The sequence below is a fragment of the Peromyscus eremicus genome, chromosome 3 (genome assembly GCF_949786415.1).
Source record: "Peromyscus eremicus chromosome 3, PerEre_H2_v1, whole genome shotgun sequence".
NCBI classification, from domain to species: Eukaryota; Metazoa; Chordata; class Mammalia; order Rodentia; family Cricetidae; genus Peromyscus; species Peromyscus eremicus.
In genome coordinates, this window is record NC_081418.1 from 8,268,474 (window position 1) to 8,288,608 (window position 20,135).

Consider the following 20,135-nt stretch of genomic DNA (forward strand, 5'->3'; position numbering starts at 1 on the left):
ATCTGCCTCAGTCATCAGGATAAGAGAAACAGAGACTCAGAGCAGACTAATATATGCTAGAAAATAAATGGCAAACATTGACTCTATCTTAAGTAACATCATTTCTTTGTACTTTAGGAATAAGTGTGAAGAGCTTGAGAATATTCTTCCTGAACTAATAGTACAGTAACACTGAATCACAAGAAAAATGTACCACAAACAGAGCAAAAAAACAGAGACTAAATAAAAATTAGAAGTACATGCTTTCCCAGTTTAAAAAAAAAAAACAAGGAAAGATGTTTAGTATGAACAGTGGACTCATGTTGTAAATTAAGCCTAGATATTAAGAATCATTTGGACACATATAAATCTGCCTATTAGAATACATACATATGTAACATTATATATGTGCTAGGAGTATATATGTAAATGCCTACATACAAGTAAAAACCATCCCTTTTAACTAATCCATCTTCCATTCCTCCAAAGTTTTAGAGACAATAATAATATGAACTATTTGAACATAAAATAAATAAACTTTCATTCACTTCCTTAATATTAGACCAGCCAATAGACCTTACCAATAGCAGAGGAAAATCCTTATGCCAACTGAATGAGCTCTTTACCATAGTCATGGTCAAGTCATTTTTGCTATATCAGATTTTCTTCTCTCCTGAATCATGGTCTTCTAAATTCAAGGAAATTACTGCAGATCACAATAGTGTGAAGAGAGATAGACATTTTATATCCTGGGCCATATTTAAAATGGGACCTTACTTAAACTATCTAAAAACTTTGGATTACTTACACCATCAAATTATCCAAAATTAAAGTTCCACACATGCTGGTTAATTCTGTAATTTATTCAAGTAATCTCCTTTCCTTCAAGGCACCATTAACCAACATACAGAATACCAGAGACTCCATGGGAAGATTTACTGACTCTGTACTCAAGGAACTCTCATTTTACTACTCCAAACTCTGACAGAGCTTTAATACTCATGATAGGTCAAATGTAGTAAATGCATAAACAGTAATATTTGTGTGTGTGTGTGTGTATATGCATATATATGCAACACTGTATGTGTGTTATAAGCCATATAAATACACTACATACATGTTTGTGTTAAGAAAATATAGAAATTACAGCTTTGTTTTCAGTAGTGCTGTTTGCTTTACAGCTATTTCAATAAACGCATTATGTTGACACCATAAGGCTCCTCATTAAAGGGTACAATTTTTTAACAGCTTAAATAAGTGCAGCTGTACTGGGAAAAGAAAAAATTATACTCAGGATGAATGCACACACACACACACACACACACACACGAATGCTCTTCTAAAACTATGAAGAAATTAAATTGTGTTTGTGTTTTACATTTATACTGGAGTTAATTTGCAGGCAATAAGAAGAGTTAACACTCACCAAGGGCTGAGGAAACAATATGTATCCGCCTTTAGAGATGAGTGTTCGTTAGTTAGCAAGGCTCAAAGCTGCGAAAGCAAACCTGAATCCTGCAGGGAAGGTGCTTTCACATAGTGCGAGCAATGTCATGGCAATCTCCTGTGTTTTCAAAGTGAACAACTGAAACTCTCTATGTCTGTTCTTTAAAGAATTCGATAGTCTTTCTAGGTCTATCCATTTACCTGGGGCCTAGAAAGGGTTGGAGGGAAGGCACCTGGATGTGGGAGGTGCTGATGGAGGAAAGGGAAAGGGAAAAGTGAGGTAATTCTATTTTAATTAAAATTTATTTTTAAAAAAATTAGTTCCAAAATAATAAGACAAACCTTAAGGATTCTCTGACATGTCTCATCCAAGCCTCTTCAGCTCTGCCTGACTGACTCACAAGATCAGACACAGTGGTCTGAAAGAGTCCTTAAGTAGTTTCGATTTGTATAAAAGTGATAGGCATAATCTATGGCTGTGCACAAAACTCAAGTCCAAGTGGATCAAAGACCTCAACATAAATCCAGATACACTGAACTTGATAGAAGAGAAAGTCGGAAATAGCCTTGAACTTATCGGCACAGGAGACCACCTCCTGAACAGAACACCAATAGCACAGACACTAAGATCAACAATTAATAAATGGGACCTTATGAAACTGAAAAGCTTCTGTAAGGCAAAGGACACCATCAACAGGGCACATAGGTAGCCTACAGACTGGGAAAAGATCTTCACTAACCCCACATCTGACATAGGGCTGATTTCTAAAATATATAAAGAATTCAAGAAACTAGACATCAATATACCAAATAATCCAATTAAAAATGGGGTACAGATCTAAACAGAGAATTCTCAAAAGACGACTTTTAAATGGCTCAGAAACAGTTAAAGAAATGTTCAATATCCTTAGCCATCAAGGAAATGCAAATCAAAACAACTCTGAGATTCCATCTTACACCTGTCAGAATGGCTAAGATCAAAAACACAAGTGACAGCTAATGCTGGAGAGGATATGGAACAAAGAGAACACTCCTCCACTGCTGGGGGTGCAAACTTATACAGCCATTTTGGAAGTCAGTGTGGCAGTTTCTCAAAAAACTGGGAACAAATCTACCACGAGACCTAGTAATACTACTCTTGGGCACATACTCAAAGGATGCTCAATCATTCCACCAGGACACTTGTTCGACTATGTTCATAGCAGATTTATTTGTAATAGCCAGAACCTGGAAACAATCTAGATGTCCCTCAACCAATGAATTAGAAAAGAAAATGTGGAACATTTACACAATGGAGTAATACTTAGCTGTTAAAACAGTGACATCATAAAATTTGAAGGCAAATGGATGGAACTAGAAAAATTCATTCTGAGTGACATAACCCAGACCCAAAGAGACAAATATTGTATGTACTTACTCATAAGTGGATATTAGCTGTAAAATAAAAGATAACTATGCTACATTCCACAGACCCAGAGAGACTAGCTAACAAGAAGGGTTCATGGGGGAAGCCCAGATCTCCCTGAGAAGGGGAAATAGAAGAGATTTCATGAGTGGACTGTGGGAAAATGGGGATGGAAACAAGATGAGTGATCCGGGATCAGGCTGGGGTTGGAATAGAGGGGGAAAGTACTGATAGAGACAACTGGACACGGGGGCTTTTCAGGGTCAGATAAAATCCTAACACAAGGGACTCTCCCAGGAATCTACAAGATGACTCCAGCTAAGACTCCTAGAAATAGGGGATACAGAGCCTGAACTGGCCACTCCTGTGACCGAGCAAGACTTCAAGTGGAGGGATTGAGACCAACCCAGCTACATAACCTTCGATCTATAGTCTGTCCTGTCTATGGGATGTGCTGGGTAAAGGTGGCTTAGAGATTGAAGGAGTGGTCAACCAGACTAGTCTAGCCTAAAACCCACACCAGGAGAGTAAGTCCACCCCTGACACTGCCTGAAGCACCAAGACCCACAGGCTGGATGACCCAGAGACCTAGGATAGAACCAAACACAACTGGAGGAAAAAATTGTCAATATAACGATGCCTAACGATATTCTGCAGTACACATAGATTGGTGTCTAACCCAATTGTCATCAGAGAGACTTCATCCCAGCAACTGACAGGAACAGATTCATACCCACAGGCAGGGCTCAGGGAAGCCTGCAGAAGAGGGTAAGAACAGATTGTAGGAGCCAGAGGGATCAAGGACATCAAAAGAAAACCCACAGAATCAACTAACCTGGGCTCAAAGAACTTCATAGAAACTGAACCGACGACCAGGGAGCCTGCATGGGACTGACCTAGGCTCTCTGCACCTATGTTACAGTTGTGTAGCTTGATCTTCTTCTGGATCACCTAACAGTGGGAGCAGGGACTGTCTCTGACTCTGTTCTCTGCTTTTGGGACCCTTTCCTCCTGCCAGATTGCCTAGTCCAGCCTTAATATAAAAGGGAGTGCCTAGTCTCACTGCAACTTGATTAACCATGGCTTGTTGATATCCATTGGAGATTTACCCTTTTCTGAAGACAAAGAGAGGAGGAGGAGTGGATGGGTATGGGTAAGTTTGTGGGAGGGATAAAAAACAGAGGAGGGAGGGGAAACTGTGGCCAGGATGTAAAATAATTAAATAGATAAAAGGTAAAAAAGGAATAAATGAAATAAAAATGAAAATATGATGGACAGCTGCTGTGGGATGTCTTTCTGAACACTGTGAATATGTGTGGCTCTGATTGGTTGATAAAAAAGCTGTTTGGCCAATGGCAGGGCAGGATGAAGCCAGGTGGGAAAATCCAAGGGAGACAGACAGGAAGAGAAAGAGAGGCAGAGGAATGCCAGCCTGCCACCCAAGGAACAGCATGCCAGCAGACCGGGAAGCCACGGAACACGTGGAAAAACATAGATTAATAGAAATGGGTTAATTTAAGTTATAAGAGCTAACTAACAAGAAGCCTGCCATATGCCATGCAATTGGTAATTAAAGTAAGCCTCTGAGTAATTACTTTATAAGCGGCTGTGGGACTGTGGGCTAGGTAGGACTGGAGAAACTTTCCTACAGACAGTTATTTTAATTTTCAAAATATTTATTAAGGCATTGTTTTATTTATCTAAGATAGTAGTGATCCTTTAACCCCTGAGTGCCTGATATCCTCTTAAAGATTCTAATAGCCTTAGCACAATACTAATGCTTATCCATTCACTCTTTTACAGCTATATTCTCAGGTAGAAAGCACAAACCGCATTTAGTTATTTACATTGTGGAGACAGTGTTCTTGACATCATCTCATTAGAGTGTCTTCTCATTAGTCACAGAAACACAGTTGTCTTCCACAGCTCCCAGAATGGACTCTACTATATCAACAGACGACATCACCAACAGACATAGAAAATCTAAATATATCATAAGTGAACCACTAATTTTACCAGGCAATATCCTAAACTTACACAAAGTTTTTAACAGTTTTTGTTCATATTGCACATGAATCGAATCAACTAAGGTTCTATTTGAAAATGTGTTAAATACCAGAGCATGACAGCACCTCAGAGGCTGAAGCAAGGATCATGAGTTCCATGCCAGCCTGGGCTACACAGCAAGATCTGGAGTCTTACAGTAGGTAAAATAAACTTAAGCAATAAACTACATTAAAGACAGGGGATGGGTTATAGAAAATGAGAACTATGTATTCCAACTTTTATGTGGACTTCCCGTATGAACACGAAGAGCCTTCCAAGCTTGGGTCTTTAATTCATAAAAGACTGCACTCACTGTCATTTTAATTTTCTAGCACAGTCCATCTCTTACTTTTAGTGTAAGTAATAAACCATCAAAGTACAAAGAACAAGAATTCATGTGTGGATGAAATACTTTTAACCTCTCTGAGCATCAACATACATTTCTTTTTTCAGTGGAAACATATTTTATTGCTCAGAAATTTCGGTCCGCAAATATTCAGGATAAACTGATATATATTCTCATCCATATGTTATGTAGATGTTGCTTACCTCAGTCAAGTGGGGTGTGGGGTTAAATCCGCAGAGATTGCACACTTGACTCTTGCACTCCGTGCAGGTGTTGAAGTTGGGAGGATCCTGGGAGCCGATGTTGAGCTCCGTTTTGCAAAGAGGACAGGTTGGCTCGGGTTTGGTCTTGTCCGGCTTGTGAGTGAGCACAGCCTTTTCAGGCTCAGCAGGTGGAGGTTTGCTGACCTTACCGGGTGGGGCCTTCTTGTCTTTCTCCAGCCTCTTCACTGCTGGAGCTTGCTCGGGTTTTGATTCTAAGCTCTCAGCTGCTGGGGCTTTTGTTTCCTTCACAGGCGTTGCCTTGGCAGGTGCTGGTGGGAGCTGACCTGTGGACTTGGGTGGTCCCTGAGCAGCAGGAGTCTGTGATGGGGTAGGGGCTTGTTTTGTGGGGGCCACTGGCCCAGTCTGTGGATGAGGTCCGGGCTGGCCTGCTGTGGAGATTAAGTTGGATGCTTGGCTAAAGATGGATGCTCCAAACCCAAACAGTTTCCCAGTCACAGTTTCTTGAGGAGTCGTGGGTTGTGATTTGGGGGCATCGGTGATACTACCCAGATTCAAACTGAAACGCCTTGATTGCTCCTGAGGCTTTAGGGGCTGCTGAGATGGGGGTGCAGCTTGGCCAGTGGGAGGTCGTGGGCCAGAGGGTGTTGGTGACCCTTTTGGCACTGGCTTGGCATCTGGTTTAGGACTCATCTTCGTTTGTGCTTTCTTAGGCTCTTCCTTCTTCTGAGTTGGATCAACATGTTTTGGATCCTTGCTCTCGGAACTGGGCCCAGGATGTGAAATAATTTTTGAGTCTGATGCAGGCCTAGGCATGGCTTTAGAATCAAATGGGGTGATTTTTTCTCCTGCAGGAGGGAAACTTTGTGAGGGTTTGGCAGAGTCTGTTTTCAAAGGAGGGGCTGTTTGCGCTTGAGCCTGTGGCTGCGCCGGAGAGCTCAGAGTATCAGGCTTTGTTGTTGCTGCTGCTGAAGACTGGACATCTCTGCGTGGCTCTGCCATCTTGGGCTGCTTTGGTTTAACATCTGCAACAGGGGCCTTGGCTTGTTCAGGTAGGGGTGCGAAAGGCTCCTTGGGAGGGGCTGACTCAGGTAAGGCCTCTGCCACTGGAGGCTTTGGGGCTGGGGCTGGGGCAGGTCCATGAAGGGTTGGCTGCTTCACCAGGGGCGGCGGCTTCTTCTGCTCAGGCGCTCTGGGGCTGTCCTGTCTGGGTGGAGGTTCCTTCTTCGGGGAAGCCGGCTGTGAGGGTACAGGCGCTTTGGGGCTGTCCTGTCTGGGTGGAGGTTCCTTCTTCGGGGAAGCTGGCTGTGAGGGTACAGGCGCTTTGGGGCTGTCCTGTCTGGGTGGAGGTTCCTTCTTCGGGGAAGCCGGCTGTGAGGGTACAGGTTGTCTGCTGGCTGCTGCTGCAGGAGGTCCAGAGGCAGCCTTCGGACTGGGCTGCGGTGAGGATGGGATTGGAGCGAGTTCACCTCCTAGAGCTCTCTGCATCTGACAGTTTAAACAGAGCCACTCTTTGATCTGGAAATAACATATAACCACCATCAGTAAGATAACACTGTAAAACACAGAAGTCGTAATAGCATGCCGGCTGCCATTTTTAACTCATTATCCCAAGAATCAAATTCAGTCTTTATTTCAATCAAACATGCGAAATTTCACTTTATAGGAGATGATGAACCTCAGAGACTAAAGCATGCTATATTTTAGGAAAAATAAATAGGAAAAGAACATAATTTTATTCTGCCTCCAAGGCTAATTTTGTTACTCTTCACTCATGATTTGTACAGATAGGTTAGTTCGAGAAATAGAAAGTAATACATAATAAGAACATGAATTTTAGTGCATTAGATTCCATTAATATGTTATGATATGTATTTTTCTGCTGTTGGATCCTCAGCTGGTTTTAGTTATACACCCCAGAGTAGGCTTGTCAAATTACAAAACATTGCTGATTTCTTAAGTTAGAGGAACATCACTTCAACTTCAAGTCAAATATTCACACGTGGGGAAATAAAAATTAACCAAGCAAAGTTAGAAAGAGATTCTAGGGGCGAATCTCTAACTACCATAAATAGCATGCTTTAGCAAAGAAAATATTGATTCCTTGTAAGTGTTTCAGGCAGTAGGTAATGCAAATGAGTGTGTTTAAACTATAGAAGGGGAGCGAGAGCAAGAGGAAGCGAAGTAGGTGAGAGAGATACGTGTATATATGTATACACATGCACAATTGTGCCCGTATTTCATATGTCATGGATTGGGAACAAGTGTGGAGTTTAATATAACAAATTATAAGATAATTCAAAAGCGTGCCTCTAACATTTTCTATAATTTCAAAAATATTTATCACAGAATATTTTAAATATTATCAGAAAAATTGAGAATTTTGAGTTCTATCGTTACCTAATCCTGTCCATCCAGAGTAACCAGTGCTAACAGTTTGTAACAAAGTTCTGTACATAACACAGCATGGTGGGGGAAAGAAGTATACAAACCATAGGCGATGAAAAACATGTCAGGTAGTACAAAATAGTAAAGTGTTAGCTTGTCAAACAACATATTCTTTATTTTCAAGCAATTGTCTTGTGAAACAAAATTTAATTAATCTTTCCTAAGACTTATAAAAGTACTTTTTCTTCTTTGCTTTTATTTATTTATTTTTGAGACAAGGTATTGCTATGTAATCCACCTGCCTCAGTCTCCTGTTTACTGGGATTATAAGTGTGTTCAAATAAAACTGTTTCAACCTATGAATAGCAAACGTAAGACTGGATAACTCTAAAATGTCACATTTCCATTTTAAATATTAAATTAAAAATTAAAAATATTCATGGTAAGTAGTTAAGTCTTCCTTAAGTTTGTTTTCAATATAAGTGTCAGGCACCTCTGTGCTCACTCTATTTTTACCTTTAACTTTCATTTTTTAAAATATTGTCTTGGGTAGGTCAAATCTGCCTCAGGCCCACTGTGCTGCTGAGGAGCCCTTGGACCTCTGATTGCTTGCCTCTGTGTTTGTAGTGCTGGGGTTAGGTGCAGGAGTGTAAACCCAGGGCTTCACGCATGCTACGCAAGCTCTCAGCAAGCACGTGCATCCTCAGCAGCATCCACACGCTGCATCTTTAGCTTTCGCTGTGTTTGAAGCATTTCAAAGAGTAAATAACTTTTGTACAAACAATGCTTGAAATCATAGAGTAACCAAATGATTTCTGCTTCTGTAAATGCTTTGATGAAATTAATCTAAGGTATAAAGGGACTTTCACTCCATTTCAACCCCTCTGTGGTGAAGAGCTCTGTACATAAGCAGGTTCCCACTACCCAAATTGCCAATTAGAAGTGTCCCACTATTTACTTTTTCACATGTATTTTCCAAATCCTGACATAATTAACTTACACTCAATAGCCAAACAAAAGAACATATAATTAGATCCCCAAGTGTTTATAAGTTAAGTGTATCTGATTTTCTACTGTCCTACAAAATATCTGCTCTGTATGTGATGTGTATCTGAGCTAATACATGTATATTACAATTTTCTAGGGCTAATTCTTATGATCATCATTCTCTTTTATTATTTTTTCAGTTGTTATAGCCAACATCGATGTAAAATTTAGTCACTATTCATTCCTTCACTCAACTGTTTATTGAGTACTTTGAATACTGCACATGTCTCTTAAGGAAAGATCCAAAGTTCCACACCTCCTGGGAGCTACAATACAGTGAAAAGTCAGAAAAGACATGTTACAGCATAATTTAACATTAAGATTTTTAGATATACAAAAGAAGTATCTGAAAACATTATGTTGACGCCTTCTTTCCTGCTAGTTTCTGTCTCAAGTTTGTACCTGTAAAATAGTTTGAGGAGACAAACTTGAACTTAAGAGTAAAACTGTAAGTTCTTCATGCCCATCTTTAGTCCTTAACTGCATCTTTGGCCAACTTTAAAATTAATGTCATACCACAACATATATAATGTCTGATGTGCATAAATTCATGAAATACCTTTTATATGGCGAAAAATATGTGATCGCTTGTCGTTTATACATGTCAATACTTTTATGTCTCCTTAGACACAGAAAGGAGTTGGGGAAAGGGAACGAGGACACATGTGTGGCCGTCCACTCACAGCGAATCCTCTTCTCTTAGCACATCCTTTCTGTAAGCACACTTTGCTGTCCTATCTTTTGTCCCTTTAATGTCTTTTTTTCTCACTTTCATAAACAATGTATGAGACACTTCATCCTTATACATTCTGCTTCACTGCTAGAGTGAGAGTTCAATGCTGTGGGATGTTCTGTATGGCAAATGTGTTGCTAATTAGTCAATAAATAAAACACTGATTGGCCATTGGCTAGGCAGGAAATGTAGGCGGGACAAGGAGGAGAATAAAGCTGGGAAGTGGAAAGCTGAGTTAGAGAGACACTGCCAGCCACCACGATGACAAACAGCATATGAAGATGCCGGTAAGCCACGAGCCATGTGGCAAGGTATAGATTAATGGAAATGGATTAATTTAAGCTGTAAGAACAGTTAGCAAGAAGCCTGCCATGGCCATACAGTTTGTAACCAATATAAGTCTCTGTGTTTACTTGGTCGGGTCTGAGGCTGTGGGACTGGCAGGTGATAGAGATTTGTCCTGACTGTGGGCCAAGCAGGAAAACTCTAGCTACAGTTCAAATCATTGCCCACTGTATGATAATACAAACAGCATTGTATCCTCTTAGGATGTTTTTAGAAAGAGCCTCCTTTTAATTTAAGTCTACTGGCCCTATGTGATGAATATCTAAATGAGTCTTATGTCAGTACTTAACAGTCTTCACACACGCACACACTCACACACCACTCACACACACACTCACACACATACCCACTCATACAGGCACACACTAGCTTGCCCTTTAATACACTGAACAAAAGGTAAGCTCACAGCCAGCCTCAGTATTCACATAACTACCGAGAAAATTGTGAGCCAACTCTGACACTGATGCCAGTTGTAATCCTTGTGAGCTACAGTAATAACTGACCTGGAAAGACATGCCCATGGTGCATGACCACCACAGGAGCAACCAAGCACTTTCTGAGTGGATACATGTTCCATTCCACAAGATGAAACCTGGCATCATTATCAGGGTCAAGAGCCTGTGGGTAGACAGGTCATAGATCTTGGGGAAGACCTATGGCTACCATACTTAGAAACAGACATAGTATTAAACAGATTTCTATTAGCTTATAATTATACCCATAGATCAATACATCTCTCCATCTTCATCTGAGAAGCTTCTATTTGCAACAGATGGGGATTAACCTGGAGATCCACCACTGGCCAAAGTACAGAAGAGACTATGAAATGCCTATTCCTAAATGGAACATCTCCATCACAAACTCTTCCCCAAGACTCAGAGATCACTGCAAAAGCAGGACAAAGGGATGGCAAGAGCTAGAAGCTGATGGATGACTACAAAGAAAAGGTGTCTTCTGGGCACGATGGGGCACATCTTCATATGAACTCATGGCAGTATACACATGACCTGTGAAAATTTCACACAGACTAAATCTCAACATGGAGAGAGTAGATAGTCACACAATCTCTCCCCTAGCTCCTGGCTACTGACATCTGATAGCTTCTGGTAAAGGGAGAGCCAGTTTTCTTTAGGAGTGTAGCCCCTTGCAAGTCAACCATATTCCCAATGAATGGCCACACATTCAAGAATATATAGACATCAAAAATCAGGCATTAAAGGTAAAAACAATGTACTGGCTGGTTTTGTGTGTCAGCTTGACACAAGATAGAGTCATCAGAGGAAGGAGCCTCAGTTGAGGAAATGCCTCAATAAGATCCAGCTGTAAGGCATTTTCTGAATTAGTGATCAATGGGAGAGGGCCCAGCTCATAATGGATGAGGCCATGCCTGGGCTGCTGGTCCTGAGTTCTATAAGGTGGGAAGAACAAGCCACAGAGAGCAAGCCAGTGTGCAGCATCCCTCCATGGCCTCTGCAACAGCTCCTGCCTCCAGGATCCTGCCCTGTTTGCATTCCTATCCTGACTTCCTTCAGTGATGAACAGTAATGCTGAAGTGTAAGCCTAATGAAACCTTTCCTCCTCAAATTGTTTTTTGGTCATGATATTTCATCACAGCAATAGAAACTCTAACTAAGACAAACAACAACAACAACAAAGTGGTAGGTAGGAAAGGGGAGTGGACCTGGAAAGAGTTAGGGACAGTGAAATGAAAAATATTCATAGTATGAAATTCCCAAAGAACTAATTTTTGAAAAGGAACACATTTGTCCTCATAACTTCTGCCTGCTTTCACAGAGATGTCATAAACAACTTCCCAGTTCGCCTGTCACAAGGAGTACCCCTCCCTAACAGTGTACATCCATTTGATAAAATGGAGAGGAAAACAGAATAATGAATAGTAGTGCTAGAGGAGCTTTCAACTGCTATGCCCTTGAAGTACTCTTACTTTCAATATGTTAGTTTTAAAAAGTATATAACATGATTAAATAGAGTCCAAGCTGAACTGTCCTAAAATTCTATATTATACAAGGCAATAACAAAAAAGTCATTCTTTACATTCCTGACAGACTATAGAAAATCCATAAATGAAATTCAAGATATGGAAACACATTTATTTAATGAACAAATATAACTTGATTAGCCCTCTAAAATGGGAGGCTAAAAGAAAAGCATAATAGTGTTCGTTCCTTTAGTCTCCTGACTTAATATGCCACACAAATGTGGGTAAGGTGGAAGTGAGAAAGTGCTTCAGCTCATTCTTGCTTCACTATCTATGTGAATACAGATCTACACACAGTCACCTAACAAATCTCCCTGATGAACATGATCTACACACGTCCTTTCTGCTGAGCCCTTGACATCAGATCTTAGAAACACACAAGTGCAATTTCACTAGCTATGGCTTTGGGGGATAATCAATGTCTTATTTAGATCATTCAAGGGGTTTAATTGTGACTATCACATATAGAATTTTAATTAATGGATGCCACTTTAAAAATTGTGCCAAAACTACTGAGTGTCAAAAAATTACATTATGACTCTTGATTTCAGGCCCACAATAGTAAAGATACTCCACTTGATAACCTAGTTAATGTCAAAAGTAGATTGTTAGAGACCCAGAAGAAAATCGCATTCCTATTTAAAAGTATTATTTTTTAATAATTTTTTCAGAATAAACACTTGTTCATTCTTTGAGAATTTCAAACATGTGTTAATGTGTTAAGCTTCAAAATAGAATGAAAACCTCTCAAAACAACAATGGTTAAAAAAAAAAAACATACTTTCACTAAAAAAAAACAAAAACAAAAACAAAAAAAACCCCACAAACCTAAAATCCACCTAAACTTTATAATGGACTCTTTGCTCATGTCCATGAAATAATGGAACATCAAAAGAACAATGTCAGAACGGATGTCTGCTGGTGTTCCTATCAACTGCTGGCCAGGTTTTCTTCAATCATGCTTTCGTCATGACTTGGCACAATAAAGTCTGTTGGGGTTTTATTCCTGAGTCATCACAACTAATCCTTCTGCAAATGATAACACCTAAACAGACTGTTTCTTCACGAAATTGGTGCTCTTCTCATGCTCTCCGACCTGAGCTTGGGAGTCTGTCCCCTGTGAGCTCCTGTGCCTTTACCTAAACGCACCCCACATTATCTTCTACAACTGGCATTGACTGTCTTTGTTTACCACTGACTATTTCAACAACTAACGTCTGCCATGTCTTAATTACCACTCTGAAAATTTGCATTTTAAATAAAATATATAACAACTTTATGTATTTTCCAGTTATTCCTCTATCTCCTATCTTTACAATTTAAAAGGTCTGGCCACTTACCATGTTTACTCATATCTCTGTTTTGGGTAACACATAAATCTGGAGTATTTTTAATTATAAACTATTACGAGCCGGGCGGTGGTGGCGCACGCCTTTAATCCCAGCACTCGGGAGGCAGAGCCAGGCGGATCTCTGTGAGTTCGAGGCCAGCCTGGGCTACCAAGTGAGTTCCAGGAAAGGCGCAAAGCTACACAGAGAAACCCTGTCTCGAAAAACCAAAAAAAAAAAAGAAAGAAAGAAAAAAAAAACTATTACGAAGTTTTCTCCTACATTGTTAATTTATTTTAAAATATTTATTGAAAATCTTACATAATTTTGAACCATAGAAAAATATAATAAAACCAGACAACAGGTCTAAAATGCAACTTCACAAATTAAGAATCCATGTTCCTTTGGCTTCACAGCAGACTATGCTTCTTGCTACTCAAAGATTGCCCAGAGCACAAGACACATGCCTCCCACAGAGACAGTCACACCCAGCAGCAGTTTGGCTGAGGTGGCTCACTGTAGTTCTAATCCTTAGCTATGCATATCAATGAATAATTTATTTTGATTAAAAGGTAGACAACAGCATTCTTCAGAATTGTGATAATATTCTCCACAACTTGGTGAAAAATCTTTTTTTTTTTTTTTGAGACAGGGTTTCTCTGTGTAGTTTTGGTGCCTGTCCTGGATCTCAATCTGTAGAATAGGCTGGCCTCAAACTCACAGAGATCTGTGGTTCTGCCTCCCGAGTGCTGGGATTAAAGGCATGCTCAAAAAAATCTTTATTTAGCACATAAAGTAGTTGAATGTTGCTTCTCTTAAACTGTGGATTGCAGTTTCCTGCTGAATAATTCAGCCACTATGACCAGTTTGTGGTAAGTATGCTAAATGTACACTTTTTGTATTAAACCAAAACAACATTCACCAGTTGCTAACAATACCATTCTTAATCCTTGCAGTTTCAAATGCTGGAAGCATGTTTTAATGTTTGCTATAGTTGCCTAAAACAAGAAAATCTGATACTCACTAAAGCACCTTTTACAATACCTAAGCATAGGGACTATCAGAACAGGGTCCGAGGATGGAATCATGTGAGGGAATTGTGAGTGCTTGTGAGAAAACTTCAAAACAGTGAATTGTTCTTGGACTGTGCTTTTGTGCCCCTCCCAGGTGTTGTGGATAGGAGTGAGTTCACTTCAGATTATTCACTGTTGCTTGCTGTTGTTATTCAATTAAATGTTTAAACTATCCTTTATATGCCTCTAGGAAAAACATCTTTTTACTACATGCGGCTTGTCCTTGTGATTATATACAGCTTGAACTCAGGAGAACTTTACTCAGGTGACCTTTCTTAACACGCAGGGTATAAACTGTTAGATGCTCTGAATAAAGTTGGCTCGTGCCAACTTAGGCCTCCTCATTTTTAGGTTCCACTCCCCCAGGTTCCAGGACCTCAAGAAAGAGCGGTAAACATGGCTATGAAAGGAAGTCCATGTTTACAACAGTTGCACAAGAGGAGGGTGTCTAATCAGTAACTGAACTTACATGACAGCTGAAACTTCTAAGCAGCTTCCCAAGCTTTTCTACACTTGAGCAGATCAGCAAACACAAGCCCCAGGCTCTCAGTGTTGCAGCTTCTGGCTGCAGTGGCTCCCATTCAACAGTGTTTGTGTAAGTGTTTGTGTAAGTACAAAGCTTATTGCATTATTTTCTATAATTATTTCATTTTTAAAAGGAAAAGCCATGCTAGCAAAGTAGACCAAAAGACTCATGGGATGAAAACATAAAAACAAGTATGAACTCAACATGTGCTAAGAGCTGCAGATCATTAAACTCTACCAGAAGCTTGGGGAAATTAAGGCAGTCACCTTGTATGCATTAGCTTGGGAAGGAAAAACAGTTTACGAAATGGTAAAAATGCTAAAAATATAATAAACCTCATATGAAAATGCATAGTCCCCTAATTTGACTCATAGGTTTTTTAATGAAAACCTCTTACAACCTATAAATGATTTCAAATGCCGCACAGCTGTGTATAAATATATCTCACAGATAACAACATATCAGGGAAATGGGTTTCAAATCATGCTTCATCAGCCTTACATTATTCTGTCTTTGTTTCAGACAAATTTAATCTGAATTTTCATTATCATTCATTTTCTTCTGATAATGTTTTGAAATCCTCCTCCTCTGTCAGTCCAACAGAACAAGAGGAAATGTGGAGTGAAGCTTAGCTTTTTCAGCCAATCCAATTCATTTCTATTGTCAGGCTCACATATGAAGAAACTAGTCAGCTCAATTATTTGTTTTTCATGCATTGAATGTGTTGCTATGATTTATTATAACTATAGAACTAAAACTTCTAACTGATGAATTAATAATACAAATAACTTATTTCTATGAAATAGTTTACAGTGAATGCTATTTATTAGAAAAAAAAACACAACAGTAACTTGTTTTATATATAGGGAGTCTCTCCCTCTCCCTCTCCCTTTCCCTCTCCCTCTTCCTCTCCCTCTCCCTCTCTCTCTCTCTCCATATATATTCTATTTTACAAGAAAGTTGAATCTTAATTTGCTAAATTACTGTCTATCCTTCTAGACTACAGATGCTGCCCCTAACCAGAAGCAGATGTCACCTCCCTAATCTCTACTGGCAAATGCTGGTAGAGATTTCCTAGAGAGCAAAACTGAAGTCAAGTTAAGGCTTCCAGCAGGAGTGATCAGGAAGATAAGAAACCAGGTTCCTTCCTTAAGACTCTTTTTATACCAGTTGCTCTTCCGAAACTAAAAGGCCAATGAAGTCAATTTCTTTGACCTCTTAAGAATATGTAAAATAAAATTTACATGAACATATACACATACTTTCTGTAACTTAGAAATTTAGACACTGCCTAGCAAATCTAATATCAAGTTAAGGACAATGTGATCTTCTATAGACAGATGTTGACTTTGGGGATCAGTATATTTGGGTTCCTGCAGGACCTGTTGCTAGCCAATTGTATACCTCTATACAACTTAAATCCTTGTTGTCTTTTTTTTTTTTTTTTTTTTTTTTTGGTTTTTCAAGACAGGGTTTCTCTGTGTAGTTTTTATGTCTGTCCTGGATCTCACTCTGTAGACCAGGTTGGCCTTGAACTCACAGAGATCTACCTGGCTCTGCCTCCCGAGTGCTGGGATTAAAGGCGTGTACCACCACTGCCTGGTGCCCTCATTTTTTTAAGCCACAAATGAAACCAGTACTAATGGCACTAACCCCTACGGCCTCTGTGAATGTTACACCAATCAATAACAACAATAAGATGTAGCTATAATTTCAGTTTAAGAACAATTCCAGTCTTATAGCCTACTGTGACTTTTAATTATGCCTTCTATCTCCATGAAAGAATGAAACCAACCACTCAGAAGACAGGAGCTTGAAGAAATCAAACAACCAATGAGTAGATAAACAAGAATTCAAACCCACAATGTCCAAACCTAGAATCCCATAGTTTTCAGCTTTTTCTGAATCATCTTCCAAAAATCTTATGCTTAGAATTATGAGATGTTATTTATCTTAAGACTTCATATGAACATGGTACCAGTTAAAGGACACATAGCCTTGATGGAAAATAATAATTATACTGACTAGACAGCATCATAAATATGTTATTTCAAATTCTCATATCATTCAAACCCACAAATTCTTCTAATTTCATCAGTTAGATTGTTCTTATAATTGTCATCTATAATGTCCCCCAGAGGCCCATGTTTAGAAAGCTGGTCCCCACAATGAGAACTACTGAGAGGTGATGATAACTCAAAGAGGGGCCTTCCTGGTCTAATCACTAAGACCATACCATTGATGGAGACAGCAGAACTGGCACCGCTTCTAATTGACTTCTACTCTCCAACTATTAGGTGAGTAGCTTCCCTCCTTCACCTGTTCCTGCCAGGATTTGCTGTCTCCCTACAGGCACAAGAACAATAGGCCATTGATCACAGGCTAAAACTGCAAAACTGTGACCCAAAATAAAACCTGTCTCTTCTTAACTACCCAGGTAGTTATCACAGTCATAGAAAGCTGACTAGATTAAAAACCCTCTCTTCATAACTACCCAGGTAGTTATCACAGTCATAGAAAGCTGACTAGATAAAACCCCTCCCTTCCCAACTACCCAGGTAGTTATCACAGTCATAGAAAGCTGACTAGATAGAACCCCTCCCTTCCCAACTACCCAGGTAGTTATCACAGTCATAGACAGCTGACTAGATAAAACCCCTCCCTTCCCAACTACCCAGGTAGTTATCACAGTAGTAAAAAGCTGACTAGCATAATTACCAGGGCTAAATATTTTTTAAGAGGCATTTAAATAACATGTATTTTTAACTAATAATTTTGATCAAGTAGACTCTTCAGATTACTCCAGTGTTGATTTTAGTTTAGACATGAATCCATAAGTTTTTAAAAAAAAGTACAAAAGATGTTTCATTAAAAGTAAAAGTCTCCTTTACCAGCAATGAGGCTGGCACTCTAGAACCAAAGAACTAGCTCTTGCTTTTACATTTTGTGGTAGTGATTACTATAACTTCCTGTGTTTAATTTTAATGTTTGAGTTATAAATTTACAATGTTACGTATTTTTCTTGCTATATAAACTGAATTTTATCAAGAGATAACTTGGTGTCATTTATTTCTAGGGATAAAATCACTCTACAGTGGGAATTTCATGAATGACTTAATCTCAGAATTACACATTACTGGATTCATTTCTACTTTTTCTTAACCTTCAACTACACTCGCTAATTAGAACTTCAGTTAACATTACTACTTAGCAATTTTTAACATTTCTTTATTTTGTGTTTGGGGGTACATGCACTCCATGGCTCCTGCACGGGGGTCAGAAGACAACTTTTGGGATGGGTTCACTCCTTCATGATGTGAGTTCTGGAGATAAAATTCCAGTTGTCAGGCTTGGTGGCAACACATTTACCCACCGAGCTATCTCATCTGCTTCATTAGAACATTTACAACCCAAATCATCCAGGAACCCTACAACACCAACCTCCAACTGCAAGTGAGAAGGGACCACAGGACTCACCCCATCCCTCTCCTGTACATAATATAACCCTCCTGTATTTCCTCTCCTTTATATTCTTTTACCATCTGTCACACCATATGGTTTAGCTATTTATGATGCAGTCTAGAATACCAGCCCATAAGATAAAGACTCCAGCCTATTTTGTTCATGCCTGGATGCCCAGAATCTAGAACATCCATGAAACTTAGTGGATGCTAAGCAAGTAGTCGAAGAACTTTGATGATTTTTTTTTTGTTTTGATTCTGCAATCTGGGGCAATTATGAGCTTTTGTTTTCCAGGTCATTAACCAAGTCCATTTTTATCTTCAATCAACCTACTGAAATTTGAATGTGGCAATCATTAATGAAGTATCCTTTTGAATCTTTCTCAGAAGGCACATAATTCATGTTATTTATGTTACCTGAATGAACCCACTGCATTTTTATATTTGCTGATTCAAAGGGACCTCTGAGATGACTTTGTGCCGTTTTCCTCAGCCCTCCGTCAACTATTTTCAATGTCCATTTCATCCAATGCTTCACCCTTTCAGCTTATATTACCAGTCCGTTTTCACATTAAATATGGAACCCTAGGGGAGGTGGTCAACACTTGTAAACTCAGTCTTTTCTTGTGGTTGGGGGTAGGGGAGTTGTGTACTGTTTTTGCTTAGAATTGGTGGTGCCAAAAAAAAAAAAAATTCTGTGCTAACTAAAAACAGCAAGCAATTGGAAAAAGAAAAAAGAAAAACTTCTTTTGTAAAAAATCTTTCAGCTATTCCACCACAAGAAACGTTACCCTATCTTTCCTTCACCAAAGGTGCTAGCTTCTCTCTTCTCTTCTTGTTTACCATACTTCTCTAGGCTTTTCTCACCAGGTTGTCTAAACAATCCCTACTGCACATGAGCGAGCGCGCGCGCGCACACACACACACACACACACACACACACACACACAGAGAGAGAGAGAGAGAGAGAGAGAGAGAGGCACACATGCACACACTCACATACATGCATATACACAGATGAGCGTGCGCACACACACACACACACACACACACTCATACACACAAGTTTCTCTTAAATCAGAAGTAGTGACGGTACTATTACTACAGAGCGACTAGGGAAACCACTTTCCCCAACTAAAGTATATGAGGCATGTTTTGGGTCATCTTTTTAATAAGGTTTACATGCAAATCTATATATGAAAGTCTGGTTTGGTTTTGTTACTGCTTTGTCCTTGAAAAATAGCCATGCTTTTATTTAATTTAATTAAACATCTAGTTTTGACCAAAAGTAATTACTAAAAATGAAATAAACAAATTCAATTCCATCATTAATGTTTAGTTTGTTATCAGTGTTATGGAAATGACAAGTCATTTTCTTATACTGTATCATTTCAGATGAGTTCAGAGAATGATCCAACATTATAGACAAACCTTTAAATCTGTCCACAAATGTGTCCTGCCTGAGGCTACTCACTGATAGTGATAAAGAAAATGCACAAAAACAAGAGTAAAAAAGAAAATCTTTTGTCAATAATTAGAAAGTAAGTGTTCAGTTTGTGTCAGGAAGCAGACTCAAAGAGAAAGCCTGTGCTGTAGTGATTAATTCCATTAATGGACCAGCAAGAAGAGCTACAGCTATGACCTCCTCTGCACACCAGAGCTCTAGGCTAGGAGCCAGGGGCTTCTTAGGATGTGCTTGGAATGGCTCCCATCTCCACAGCCTGGGTGAGGGCAGGGAGTTTAAAGGCCTTCCACACCACAGAGAGGAATAAGCTGAATTACAAAAGAGTGT